Raw genomic sequence first — 14,000 nt, forward strand, 5'->3', positions numbered from 1 at the left:
TCCCTCCCTCCTTTCCTCTCTCCCTCCCTCTCTTCCATCCTTTCTTTCTTTCTTTTCTTGTTTTTGGTTTTTTTGAGATAGGGTCTCACTCTGTCACCTAGGCTGGAGTGCAGTGGCATGATCTTGGTTCACTATGGCCTCGACCTCCTGGGCTCAAGCCATCCTCCCACCTCAGCCTCCTGAGTGGCTAGGACTACAGGTGTACTCCATCATGCCTGGCTAATCTTTTTTATTTTTTATTTTTTAAATAGAAATGAGGTCTTGCTATGTTTCCCAGGTTGGTCTTGAACTCCTGGGTTCAAGTGATCCTCCTGCCTCGGCCACCCAAAATGTTGGGATTACAGGTGTGAGTCACCTTGCCCAGCTAAATCTGGTTCATTTTCTTCCTGACACAAACTACAGTTCCCAGCTTCTCCTGTAGCTGGCTAGGTCCCTGTGGCCATGTGACCTGTTCTAGCCAATCAAATGTGAGCAGAAGGAACATGTGCTCCTTCCGTGGCATTCCTATGTGCTGTGACCTGGAAGGCCACATGTTGAGGATGGCGGGGCTCCACGATGGAGGGATCTCAGGTTTCAAAGTCACTGCAATGCCAGAAAACTGCATGGGAGAAGCACCCAACCAAGGACATTAGTATTGGACTTGCATGAGCAAGAGATAAACTTGTGTTAAACTACAGGTTTGGAGCATGCTTGTTATAGCAGCTAACCTATGCTGACTAATACAGAAGTCTTTCCTGGAAGTCCCCTGGCAGACCTGCCTAGCCAGCTCATTGATGAGAACTGGGTGCATGCTTCCCACTGAATCACTGGCAGGTGGGATTGATATCCAAACCACATGAGGGTCTGCCAGCAGGAAGAAGGTGGGAATTGATTCAGAGTAGGCAACCACAAGCAGCTGCTATATTAGTGCGGCTGAACAGCATTTTATATATTTATTGGCTAATTCCACACTTGTTTTGTCCGTTGCCTCTTCATGTCCTGTGCCTGTTTGTCTGCCACGTTTGGGGAGTTCACTGACTTCTGATATGGAAGCGGAAGATGCCAGGGGTCCACTTTTCCAGTCTCCCTTGCAGGCTGTAGGCCTACGATTGAGGATCGGCCATTCAGAGGCTCTTGCCTCAGAAATGAAATTGAAAGATACTGGCCAGAAGTAGCAGAAGCCGTGCATACTTGATTCCAGAGACAGTGAAAGCAATGACAGCTGACCCGTGGCAGCGCCCAGGACACAGTAAAAAGATGGCCATGGTGTCTTTACTGGACCAGCTGGAGCACAATTTCTGTTCCTGTGTGAGAGGTCTGCAAGCCTGGTTCTCTTGCCACCCAGAGAGTCTGTGGTGATACTTGATATTCATTTCTTTTCTGCTTAAGTCAACTAAGGTCAGTTTCTGTTGCTTGTGAGAAAAAACCGATCTTATTAGCCCTTCATCTGTATTATCTGTTACAAATCTTTTTTCCAGTTGTCAGTAGTCTTTCAACTACATATATATATAGTTGTATAGTTTTATATATATATTATATATATAATATATAATAGCTTTCTCAGAGAGAAGTTTGAGATTCTCACGCAGCCACATAGATCAACTATTTAGTTTCTAGTTTTCAGGTCATGTTTATTTTTTGATTTATTTATATTTATTTATTTATTTATTTTTGAGACGGAGTCTTGCTTTTTTGCCTAGGCTGGAGTACAGTGGTGCAATCACGGCTCACTGCAACCTCCGCCTCGTGGGTTGAAGTGATTCTCCTGCCTCAGCCTCCTGAGTAGGTGGGATTACAGACGCCCACCACCACACCTGGCTAATTTTTGTATTTTTAATAGAGATGGAGTTTCACCATGTTGGTTGGCCAGGCTGGTTTCGACTCTTGACCTCAAGTGATCTGCCCACTTTGGCCTTCCAAAGTGCCCGGCCTCAGGTCATGTTTAAAAAGGCTTTCCTTAATCCAAGATTATACATATATTCAATTCAATTAAAAAATTTTAAGTTGTTATTGGATTCAAATATTAATATTTAAATATTTTGTTTAAACACATACATAGTTAAAAAATTCAAACACTACCACTAGGCTTAAAATTATATAAATAAAAAAGAGTTCTCTGCTCCATTTCTCTGATTCCCGAAACCCCCTCATTAGGGGCACCCACTTTCAGTTTTTGAGTAGATGTTTCATCTTTCTCTTTCTTTTTTTTTTTGGAGATGGAGTTTTGCTCTTGTTGCTCAGGCTGGAGTGCAATGGTGCGATCTCGGCTCACTGCAACCTCCGCCTCCCGGGTTCAGGCGATTCTCCTGCCTCAGCCTCCTGAGTAGCTGAGAATACAGGTGCCCGCCACCACGCCTGGCTAGGTTTTGTATTTTTAGTAGAGATGGGGTTTCACCATGTTGGTCAGGCTGGTCTTGAATTCCTGACCTCAGGTAATCCACCTGCCCCGGCCTCCCAAAGTTCTGGGATAACAGGCATGAGCCACCGTGCCTGGCCTCATCTTTTTCTTAAACCTCCATTTCTAAGTGAAATGGCTTCTACTCTTAATTACTGATTATCTTCACTTGCTGATCTCGGATTTGAGATCTCACTTGCTACCATGAAAAATGAGACTTTATTTTCTTACCATCCACACTTCTATTATCTGTCACTGCTCAGCCTCTTTTAAATCTATGGGCTCCCTCTGTCTTGTCTTTTCTCTTTTCTTTTCTTTTCGATGGAGTCTTGTTCACTGCAAACTCTGCCTCCCAGGTTCAAGTGATTCTCCTGCCTCAGCCTCCAGAGCAGCTGGGATTACAGGCGCACACCACCACATCCGGCTAATTTTTGTGTTTTTAGTAGAGAAGGAGTTTCAACATGTTGGCCAGGCTGGTCTGGAACTCCTGACCTCAAGTGATCTGCCCACCTCAGCCTCCCAAAATGCTGGGATTACAGGCGTGAGCCCTCGGACCCTGCCCATTTTCTTTTCTTTATAAAAGTTGAAATACACTAGCTGTATCTAGTTTTGGGATGCGAATGATAATTGGATACATTCATATAATCAAATCAGGGTAATTGGGATGTCCATCCTCTTAAATGTTTATCTTTTCCTTGCACCAGGAGCATTAGGATTATTCTTTTCTAGCAATTTTGAGGTGTGCAATTGATTAATGTCACCCTACTGATCTATTGAACACCAGATGTTATTTCTTCTATCTAAGCATTTGTACCCATTCATCAGCCTTTCTTCATCCCCTCCTTTCCCCCTCCCTTTCCTGGCCTCTGGTAAGCAGGTTGCTGTTGCAAATTATGTATTGAAGAAACTGGTGCTTTGTCCTATGGTTGCCCGTGGTCTGGATTTTGCTAGTCACGTCCCCTTAGCTTTGTTGAGCAGGCTCCCCGGTCCCTGTATTTCTTGCAATTTGATAGTTGGCAAACTTTTTCCATAAAGAGCCAGAGAGTAAATATTTTAGGCTTTGTGGGCCGTAACAGTCTCTGTGGCAATTCCTCAACTCTGCTGTCACAGCGAGGCCGCAGCCAGAGACAACATGTAAACAGTGGAGCAGGGCTCCGTTCCCACAGCGCGGGATCTGGGTCCCAGTCTGCACAGCCCTGAGTCGAGGGTGGATCCTATCCAGGTCTGATGCAGCATTTCACTGGTGATGCTGCAGCCTTCCACACCAAGGCACTTAACGCCCCATTGTTCCCAATTGCATTTTAACTCAAAAAATACAAAAAGAGGTCAAAACTGAAAGTGCAGTTTCCTCATGATCCCACCACATTTTGGGGAAGTGTATGAACTGAGAAGTGAAAGCTCTGTCTTCTGCCCCTTCCCCACGAGAGAGCTTCTATTAACAGCCAGGTCAGTTTCTTCCAGACTGTTAACATCCGTTTGAGCGCACATGTCTGCACTGCCTGGAGCCCGCTTGCTTCCTGCTCGGCAGGCGTGTTTGCTGTGGGAAGGCTGGAGTTCTGACCTTCCCCCTCCCGCTCTGGGTGACAGGTGGCTCAGTTCTCTTTCCTGCCACGTTCAAGGCCAGGTGCGGGGAGGGGGTAAATGTCACTATGCCCCTGCCTGCCACTGTGGAGCAGGGAGACCCTCTCCCTTTTCTGAATTTTCCTTACCCCTTTCCTTGGAATGAAGTAAACACCAAGCCCATATGGATTTTAAGTGACACTTTCCCAAGAGTCTGGAGAGGAGACAGACTCGACGTGGTGAGTCCTGCGTGAGCCGACTCACCTGCTTACCAGGGCAGGGGCAGGCCGGGGTGGGTCTCATGCATCCCAGAAGCACCCTGGCTCCTCGCTGTCCCATGCCTCTCCCTTTACGTCCTCTGCTGTCCAGTGCCTGGGCCCCAGCCCTCCCTGGGACACCACCCTGCCCTGCCCCAGTCCTGGCTCTCCACTCCCTTTCAGGGACTCGCCCCTGGCACCCACTAGATGGCGCTCCCAGCCATTCAGCTCCCCCTGCCTCGCTCTGGGTGGTGCTGGGTGTCGGGAGCGCTGGCCTCTGCTCTGCTGATTTGCAGGTGGGAGTGCAGGGTGAGCCCAGTGCAGGGGATAGGAGGCGGGGGAGGCAGGGGATAGGAGGCGGGGGAGTCGAGAGCTGGAGTCAGGCGCCACTCACGCTGGGATGACAGGGTGTTAACCTCAGACTCTGGGTCCCTTTGGGCCGAAGTTATAAGAAAACAGGGGCAGCGAGTCCGGCGTCCCGAGAAGCCTTGCCAAGCTGGGCATGGAGAATGGGCCTCCTGGATGGCCACCCGCCCAGCTACCAAAGAGGCCGGAGAGCTGGAGCCGGAACTTGGTGTATCTTCTTCAGAGAGGCTGGAGGGCAGTCCGAACGTGCCCCCACCCCTGACCTCAAGCCCATGTGGAGAGGGCCAACAGAGCCTCTTGCAGGGCTGGATTTGCATTCTCTGCAACCTGGGGGACACGTCGTTGATGGTGACTGACATGCCCCAGAGATAGTGACATGGTGATTGATGAGTGACAGCCTGAGGGAGCTGAGCACAGCATGGCTGGTCTGGCAGCTACTGTCGGTGTCGCGACCCCACCCCGCTTCCCGGGCTCCCTGCCTCCTTCCCTGGAGAAGCATCCTCAGCCAATGGAGCCACAACCCCTGGTAGGTTCAGGAGACGCCCACAGCCCACCGCTAGCTGTACAAAAGGCTGTTCCCTCGCCTGCCTCTAGATGGCGATACCTCTGGGGTACAGTCAAAACCCCAGGGCCCCCTGCAGATCTGCCAGAGCTGTATTTACCCTGGCACCACGCCTTTACCGAGCCCCTTCTCCTTCCCCGCCCCTCTGCCCTCACGTCCTGGGGGGCTTGTCTCGATGAGCCTTCTCCTAGTAAATCCCTGTCTTGGGCTCTGCTTTCAGACAGCTGAAGGCAGGGAGCACTAGGAGGGGCCCCAGGAAGCTGGCCCCAAAGACGGGATGCTGCAGGAGGATGCCCCGCTGGCCCCTGGTGACTGGAGTCTGTTGCAGGAGGCCCTTGGCACGAGGTGGCAGAGCAGCTGCTCAGGCCTCCGCCTGTGGTCACCTGGGACAGGACTCAGGTGGATGGGGATGCCCAGCTCGTGCAATATCACTGGTGTTAAGAGACAGATGGGAAAAGAGCTGTGAGAAGGCCGTGGAGTGGGGAGGCTGTCACTGAACACTACTGACACTTAGAAGAGGGAAAATGACAAGTTCAGGGCCAGGGATCACCAATGTAAAGTGAAGTCAGGATTCCTTGGCAGAATTTAAGGAAATGCTTCTCTTCTACAGCCAGGGGTCAGAGGGCAGAAGACAAGGTGCAGGACTTCAGAGAAGGCCAAATTTCCAGCCCAGAGAAGTCCCTTCTCCAAAGTCAGGGCCCTGAGGGGGAGGGTGGGGTCCCTGATATCTGAGATGGACTATCTGGGGAGACACTCTTGAGACATTGAACCACCAGATTCTCCTGTACCTTCTGGCCTGCAGAAGTGGCCCATTCCCTCTGTTGGAAGACAGAGGTCCTCTTACTTAAAGACCATGCAGAAACTAAGGGAAGGTACTTTACAAGACAAGGCATTCTTTCTCCAGCGTCTGTCCCCACCTCCCCTCCTGACCACCAGGTTCAAAGCTGGGATCAGATCTCAGCATGACCTGACCAAGGATGTGCTTCGCATGCCAGGGACCAAGAGGGATTAGAAAGCAGAGGAGTGGCGGGAGCAAGCCAGGGATTAGAAAGCAGAGGAGTGGCGGGAGCAAGCCAGCAGGGACCAGCCGGGTCTGGAGAATATTCCTAGATGTGGACTCTGAAGGTTCTGGATCAAGGGAGGCTGCGTAGAAGCTGGAGACTGGAGACTTAATTAGTACAGAAAGACTCCTAACCCCTAAAAAGGCCCTGGGAAAGATGATTCTGATATGTTGCTTGGGAGGGTTCTTTTCCTTTTCTTTTGAGACAGAATCTCTCTCTGTCGCCCAGGCTGGAGTAAAGTGGTGCAATCTTGGCTCTGCAACCTCCACCTCCCAGGTTCAAGTGATCCTCCTGTCTCAGCCTCCCGAGTACCTGGGATTACAGACATGCACCACCATGCCCAGCTAATGTATTTTTTTTTAGTAGAGGTGGGGTTTTGCCATGGTGGCCAGTCTGGTCTCGAACTCCTGACCTCAAGTGATCTGTCCGCCTCGGCCTCCCAAAGCGCTGGGATTACAGGTGTGAGCCACAGTGCCTGGCACTTGAGAGGGTTCTTGAAAGCTTGGAAGAAGTGATAGTGCATAGACGATGAAGTGGAGATGACAAAACAGCCTTGGAGGAAGGTATGCAAAGTCTCAGAGAAGTGGACAAGCCAGAATGGCTCTTCTGTTGTAGATTGTACAGGAAAACAGCATGACAAGAGTGATGCCATCTTAAAACCGCCATATGATGATGCATGTTTCACCCCCACATACCAGGGTACTCTGCAGTAAGCTCTTTAAACAATGCCTGTACAATACATAACCCTTTGTAAAGATGCTTAGCTGACCCACTCCCCAAGTAGATATGAGTTTTGCAGTGAAGTCGGAGACATGGCCACCTGCACACGTTTTACCCTAAAACCTTGCTATAAAAGTACTTTCTGCAGGGCAGATGTGGGGATCTACCATTTTGTGGCTGCCCGGAACATCACTTCTGTTCCTAAGTCCCTATTAAATATTTCTTTACAAGAAACTGGATTTATCAGCCTCTTTCTTCAGCCTCTCAGTTCCCTTGGTCTTTGCAGGTAGATTTGCACAGACCTGCTCACCACGGAACAGGGTGGAAAACCCACCAGCTGGCCAAGTTCTTTGGGAGGTTCCAGCTCTTTATCCAAATGATAAGGTCTGAGCTGTCAAGGAGACATGGGCGTTGCTGAGCAGCCCTGCGGGGGTTGCCCTCAGTGGCCTGGGCCTGGCAGGGGTGGGCTGCCATGGATCTGAGCTCTCCCATAGCCACAGGGATGGCTGGATTCCCGAGTAGCACAGGTCAAAGGGCAACACTTAACTGTCTGTCACAAACAAGAGGATCAGAACGGACAGCAGGGTTGGGATAGCCATGGGGGAGCTGCCCTGCCCGGCCTATGGAAATGGCTCATAGGACATAGCGTTTCCAGGGGGAAGGTGTCTAGGCAGCCAGCAAGGGTTTTGTTCAACAAATAGAATGAAAAGCAACCAAGAATGGATGAACAGAAGGCCAAGGCCGGATGCCCCAACAGAAAGGAATGATCCCCTGCTGTTTCCAGACCTGAACTTGTTCTCAAAACCTGCCCCAGACTGAGTGGCTTAAACAATAGAAATGCATTGTCCTGGCTGGGCACAGTGGCTCACGCCTGTAATCGCAGCACTTTGGGAAGCTGAGGCTGGTGGATCACAAGGTCAGGAGATCGAGACCATCCTGGCTTAACATGGTGAAAACCCATCTCTACTAAAAATACAACAACAACAACAACAAACTAGCCGGGCGAGGTGGCGGCGCCTGTAGTCCCAGCTACTCGGGAGGCTGAGGCAGGAGAATGGCATGAACCCGGGAGGCAGAGCTTGCAGTGAGCCAAGATCGTGCCACTGCACTCCAGCCTGGGTGACAGAGCGAGACTCTGTCTAAAAAAAAAAAAAAAAAAAAAAAAGAAATGCCCAGTCCCACAGTTCTGGAGGCCGGAAGTCCAAAATCAAGGCATCAGTAGGGCTGGCTCCTTATGAGGGCCATGAGGGGTGTCTGCGCTGCCTTTCTTCTAGCTCCCTGGCAGTCTTGGAGGTGCTCCCTGGTTTAGAGACGCATCACCCTCTGCTTTCATCTTCCCATGATGTTCTGGCCATGTGCTTACTTGTCTCTGTGTCCAAATTCTCTCCTTGCCCCACCCATTATTTTGTTTTTAAGACGGTCTCGCACTGTCTATACTCCAGAATGGAGTGCAGTGGCGTGATCATGGCTTACTGTAGCCTTGACTTCATGGGTTCAAGCGACCCTCCCATCTCAGCCTGCTGAGTAGCTGGACTATAGGTGTGCACCACCATGACAGCCAAATTTAAAAAAAAATTTAGAGATGGGATCTTGCTGTGTTGCCCAGGCTGGCCTTGAACTTCTGGCCTCAAGTGACCCTCCCACCTCCAATTTCCCCTTTTTATAAGGACACAGTCATAATGAATTCGGGCCTATCCTAATAACCTCATCTTAGCTTGATCATCTGCAAAGACTCTATTTGCAAATGAGGTCTCATTTACGGTCCTAGGGATCAGGATTTCCCCAGTACCGGGGGGAATGGTGGGGGCGTGATCCAACACATAACAGGGAACTTAGCCATTTTCTCTGGCAGCTGTACACTGGGGAGAGGGCGTGGCTAGCTCTGGTCCTGTGGGAATCGGGTGGATGGAGTTAGAAAAGCAGGGGATTTATGGAGGTAGCACCTGTAACAGGTAAAGGAGGGAGCACAAGGGTGCTGGGGACTTTCAGGCTGTGAGGAGGGTCTGACACCTGTGAGAGGAGATGGGGAAGGAAGGAGGATTGGGTAGAAAAAGCCTCCGACTGCAGTGCAGCTTGGAGGGAGTCTGGCCAGCCCAGCAGAGGCTCTGGAACGAAGATCGCTCAAAGAGGAGTCCCACGTAGGGAAGGAATGCCTCCTACCCCTGCTGCAGGTAGTCACTGCTGGGAGCTGCCTGGGGCAGCATGACCTTGGCTCAAACACTGTCACCCATGATGGAGGCTGTCAGCTCACTGCCGTGTGGCAAGGGGATGCTGTGTGGCATCTCCAGGGGATTTCCCAGATCTTTCAGGGACTTTTGGATATAGGGTTCAGATTGACGTTGACACCCAGGGACCCAAAGGCCATCATGTTAACCATAAAGATGTAATAGGAACCAGGTAATAAATGGAGTCCTGGCCTAGGTCCATCTCACAATAGGCCTCCAGTGTGTCCAGAGACGTACCATGTGGTCATTCTCCAAGCTCCTGAATGTGTAAATGGAGTAGAAATTCCTGGCAGGTGGGAGAGCCTTCATGTTGGTTCCTTGACCTATAGCATGTGAGCTGCGGCATTAGGCCCAATGGAAGCCCCTGAAACTGCCTTTCTCCTGCATCCCCCTCCCCACTGCCCCAGAGAGGATGACACAGTCAATATCTAATTTGCGGAGGAAGGATGGAGATTAGTGCCATCTTCAGAGACTTAAGAATGCAGAAGGGGCCAGGCGCGGTGGCTCACGCCTGTAATCCCAGCACTTTGGGAGGCCAAGGCGGGTGGATCACGAGGTCAGGAGATTGAGACCATCCTGGCTAACATGGTGAAACCCCGTCTCTACTGAAAATACAAAAAAAAAAAAATAAAAATAAAAATAAAATTAGCTGGGCGAGGTGGCGGGCGCCTGTAGTCCCAGCTACTCGGGAGGCTGAGGCAGGAGAATGGCCTGAACCTGGGAGGCGGAGCTTGCAGTGCCGAGATCGTGCCACTGCACTCCAGCCTGGGAGACAGAGTGAGACTCCATCTCAAAAAAAACAAAACAAAACAAAAAAAAGAATGCAGAAGGAGGGGTCTTTGTCATAACTCTATTGAATGCACCAGTGTGGTCCCTGCAAAAATCATATGCATTGATGCATTGTGGCATTGGGGAACCACGAATTTAACAGAGTGGTCTCCCCAAGCGTATCTTTTTTTTTTTTTTCCCAGAGACAGGATCTCGCTGTGTTGCCCAGGCTACTGGAGTGCAGCTGCACAATCCTGGCTCACTGCAGCCCTGACCTCCCGGGCTTAATAGATCCTCCTGTCTCAGCCTCCTGAGTAGCTGGGACTACAGGCGTATGCCACCATGCTTGGCTAATTTTTGTACTTTTTGTAGAGATGGGGTCTCCCTACTGAACTCCTGGGCTCAAATGATTCTCCTGCCTTGTCCTTGCAAATAAGGAGCATGTTCGCTGGAGCTGGGTAAGGTCATCATGGAGATATAGAATGCAGCTGTGTACATTCACAGCCTTACCCCAGGGCTACGTCAATTTTCCTGTTCTCTATCACAACATAGTCTGAAGGGACCCAGCCCACTGGGGCAGCCTCCAGGCCACCACATCGGTCAGTATGAGGAGCACCATCTTGTTAACCAGACCTGCAGAGCAAGAAGCAGCAGGTTCCTTGGAAGCTTTGGTAGAATATGTGTGGGAGGAGGATAAGGGGTAAATGGGAAGGCTCAGGGGCTGCCACGCTGTGGGGGTTTGATGGGGCCAGTGGTCTGGCCATGCCGGGCTATCTCCTGCAAGGTAAAGGGTGGTTACTGCACCTGTCCTTCCTACCACATGGAAGGAGGCGCGACTTCTGGCAGGACTCTTTGAGTTTGGAGGTGGCACACTCAGCACTTGGGAGTCTAGTTTTGGCCTGTTTCTTGAGTGACACAGAAGGCTGCTAGCTTGGAGCTGCAGTTCTATGAGCAACTGTGCTTGGGACACGTGACTCTGCAGGCCCCATGCTACACGGGGTGTCTGTAGTGGAGAGGGTCACCATGTGGTGTCCCTGGCAGGCCCCAATAGGAAAGCCACAGCGCAGACCCCGAGGGTGCTGGAACAACGCCGTGCCATCTGCAGCAGAGAAGGGCTCTGGATGTGTCCCTAAGCACTGGGAGAAACTGAGCATCTGACCAGGGGACGTCAAGTGATCAAGTGGACACAGCTTTTCACCATGAGCAGATGAGTCACCAAATCACAAGGCCAGGCATCCATCATGAGGTACAAGTGGTACATCAGGGACTGGGCTCCCAAAGTTCCCCAAGGCGGCAGCTATGTGGTCCAGACCCCCTGCCTCTAGCCATGTGTTACCAAGGCCTCCCCTCAGCTCACATCCTGGGGGGTTTCCCTGTGACCAGCAGAGATAGGCTGCAGTCTCACCCTAGCGGACGTGTTTCTGTGAGCTGAACGCAGGTGGCTGCTGCACCACAGCCCTCCCAGGGTGGTCCTCAAAGACAGTGGCAGGCGGTCAGCAATGCACCTGGTCATCTACCTTGTGTGAAGAGAGAAGTGGCTTGAGGAAAGAAGGTACATGGGCTCATGGACAGTGGCTTAGCTAGTGAGTCAGGAGTCTAGAAGGAGCAAGACTGGAAGTTTAGGCTGGACTCAGTGGCTCACGCCTGTAATCTCAGCACTTTGGGAGGCCAAGGTGGGCAGATCACTGAGGTCAGGAGTTCAAGATCAGCATGGCCAATGTGGGGAAACCCCGTCTCTACTGAAAATACAAAAATTAGCTGGGTGTGGTGACACATGCCTGTAATCCCAGATACTTGGGAGGTGGAGGTTGCATTGAGCCGAGAGTGCTCTACTGCACCCCAGGCTGGGCCACAGAGCAAGACTTCATCTCAAAACAACAACAACAACAACAACAACAACAACAACAACAACAACCAAAAGATTGGAAGTTTAGGAACAAGAAGGGCTGGGGGAAAGGCATGCGTGTAGGCTGATAGGACAGGCATGAAAGAAAACCTCGTACCCATTCAGCACTGCTCCCTATTCCCCACCGGCTCCGCCCGGGCTCCGTCAATGGGCTCTCTGTCTCTGCATTTTCCTGTTCCGGTCATTGACTGGGGACTGCTCTGCAGGAGAAGCTCTCAGCAAGTGAGGGAAACAGATCCAGGCCGACGGCATGGATTAGTTAAGGCCTTGGGGTCAGCGGCAGCAATGGGGTGCCTAGTCCTTCCCATGAGCCTGCCTTGTGGCCGTTTCCCCAGGGAGTGTTTCTGACCATCCTGGAGAAGCTGGGCCTGCACGGAGTGGACTCCATGTCAGAAGCAAGCAGGTCTGAATGGTGCAAGGGATGGGCTGTAGTGGACAGTCTGGTGCCTGGCCCAGACCCCTTCACCTGGCCAGGGCACATATCCGTCCATCAGCAGCTGCGAGAGGGGCTGTTAGTGGCACGGAGTTTCCCGTCTTCTCCTTGACCTCAGCCAACGGAGCTGCTGGGGTGTAAAGTCCCCTTCCCACTGCAGTGACAGGCCACAGCCAATGGCTGATGAATCAAGGGGACAAAAGACCAGCCCCGTTGCTTCAAGCTGGGACAGCCCTGCAGTGGGGTTTACTATCTAGAGCCTCCTCAGATCAGAACCTGAGACTCAACCTGAGGGCAGGTGCCTGCCTGGCCTGCACCCCTGCTCATCTGCTTCCCCCACTTCTGAGAGCATCTCCCGCGGAGCAGTCCCCAGTCAATGACCGGAACAGGAAAATCCAGAGACAGAGAGCCCATTGACAGAGCCCGGGCGGAGCCGGTGGGGAATAGGGAGCAATGCTGAATGGGTACGAGGTTTTCTTTCAGGCAAGGAAAATGTTTTGGAACTTGATAGAGGTGGTGGCTTTACAACATCGTGAAGGTACTAAATGGCACGGAAACAGTACACTTTAAAATGGTTAATTTTATGTAACCTGAATTTCACCCCAATTTAAAGAAATAGATGTCAGGAAAAAAAGAACCTCCACCTTCATCCCCGGCAGCCACTGCCAGCTTCTTTCTTGCAGTGGGCTGAGCCTCGGCCTTCAGTGAGACGGAGAGTTGGATTATCACCTGGTCTCGGGTGTCATAATTACTGAACCAAGGCTGTTCTTGGATCTAGAAGTGAGGACATGACTTACATTGCCTGGGATCATGTGCCTGCCTGAGATTTATCTCAAGCGGGGGTGGGAGAAAGGAGCCCCACAGACTGAGGACAAAGCAATAACACCCTGTCCTGCGCATCGCCTGTCCTGCGCCTCGCCTGTCCTGTTCTTCCTCAGGACTGGCCATGCTGAGGTGTCACTTTTCTTCCTAAAATCCTCTGCAGTGTTGGAGACAGCACCCCCAACCACCAGAAAGAAAGTAAACATAACGCTTACTTTCTCTCTTGTGAATACTAATCCTGGCTAAATTATTTCACTTCTTTTTAAACCCCTGGTTTTTGTTTGTTTGTTTGTTTGTTTTTTGTTTTAATAAAGCTTTTCTTTATTAACTGAGAAGGATTTACCCCTCAGAATCCAGGCATCTCTCTCAGCCCCATGGAGAAGGGGGAGATGGAATCGAATGTGTTGGGAGCTGAGCAGTAAGAAGGGAATCTCAGGAAATTCCACTGGCACTCAGACACTGGATCGACGTCACCCTCTCAAAGAGGCTCCCACGGGCTCTCTGTCCCACCCCGCCCCGCGCTCCCACCCCTGTTCCATTTCCTGTATTTTCTCTGTAACACGATGGCTCTGTGATGACCTCACTTGCTGACTTTTCTTCCACTGAAAGTTGGCCCCGTGAGCGCAGGGACCTCATTTTTCTTGCTTGCCAGAGCATCGGCCTCACCCCACAACCTCATCTGCCACACCGAGGTGCACAGGGGAGTGTTAACTGCGCAAATGCACAGTGCTTTCTAGGTCAATAGATGTTTATCCACTCCTTGCCTTTAAAAACATTGTGGTAAAATGTATATAACATAAAATTGACCATTTTAACCATTTATAAGTGCATAGTTCGGTGGCACTAAGTACATTCACATTGCTGTGCAACCATCTTCACCATCCATCCATCTCCAGCCCTTTTTCATCTTCCCAGACTGAAGCTCTGTGCCCATTAAATACTGACG

This window comes from Rhinopithecus bieti, unplaced genomic scaffold (assembly GCF_001698545.2).
Source record: "Rhinopithecus bieti isolate Rb0 unplaced genomic scaffold, ASM169854v2 scaffold_1017, whole genome shotgun sequence".
Lineage (NCBI taxonomy): Eukaryota > Metazoa > Chordata > Mammalia > Primates > Cercopithecidae > Rhinopithecus > Rhinopithecus bieti.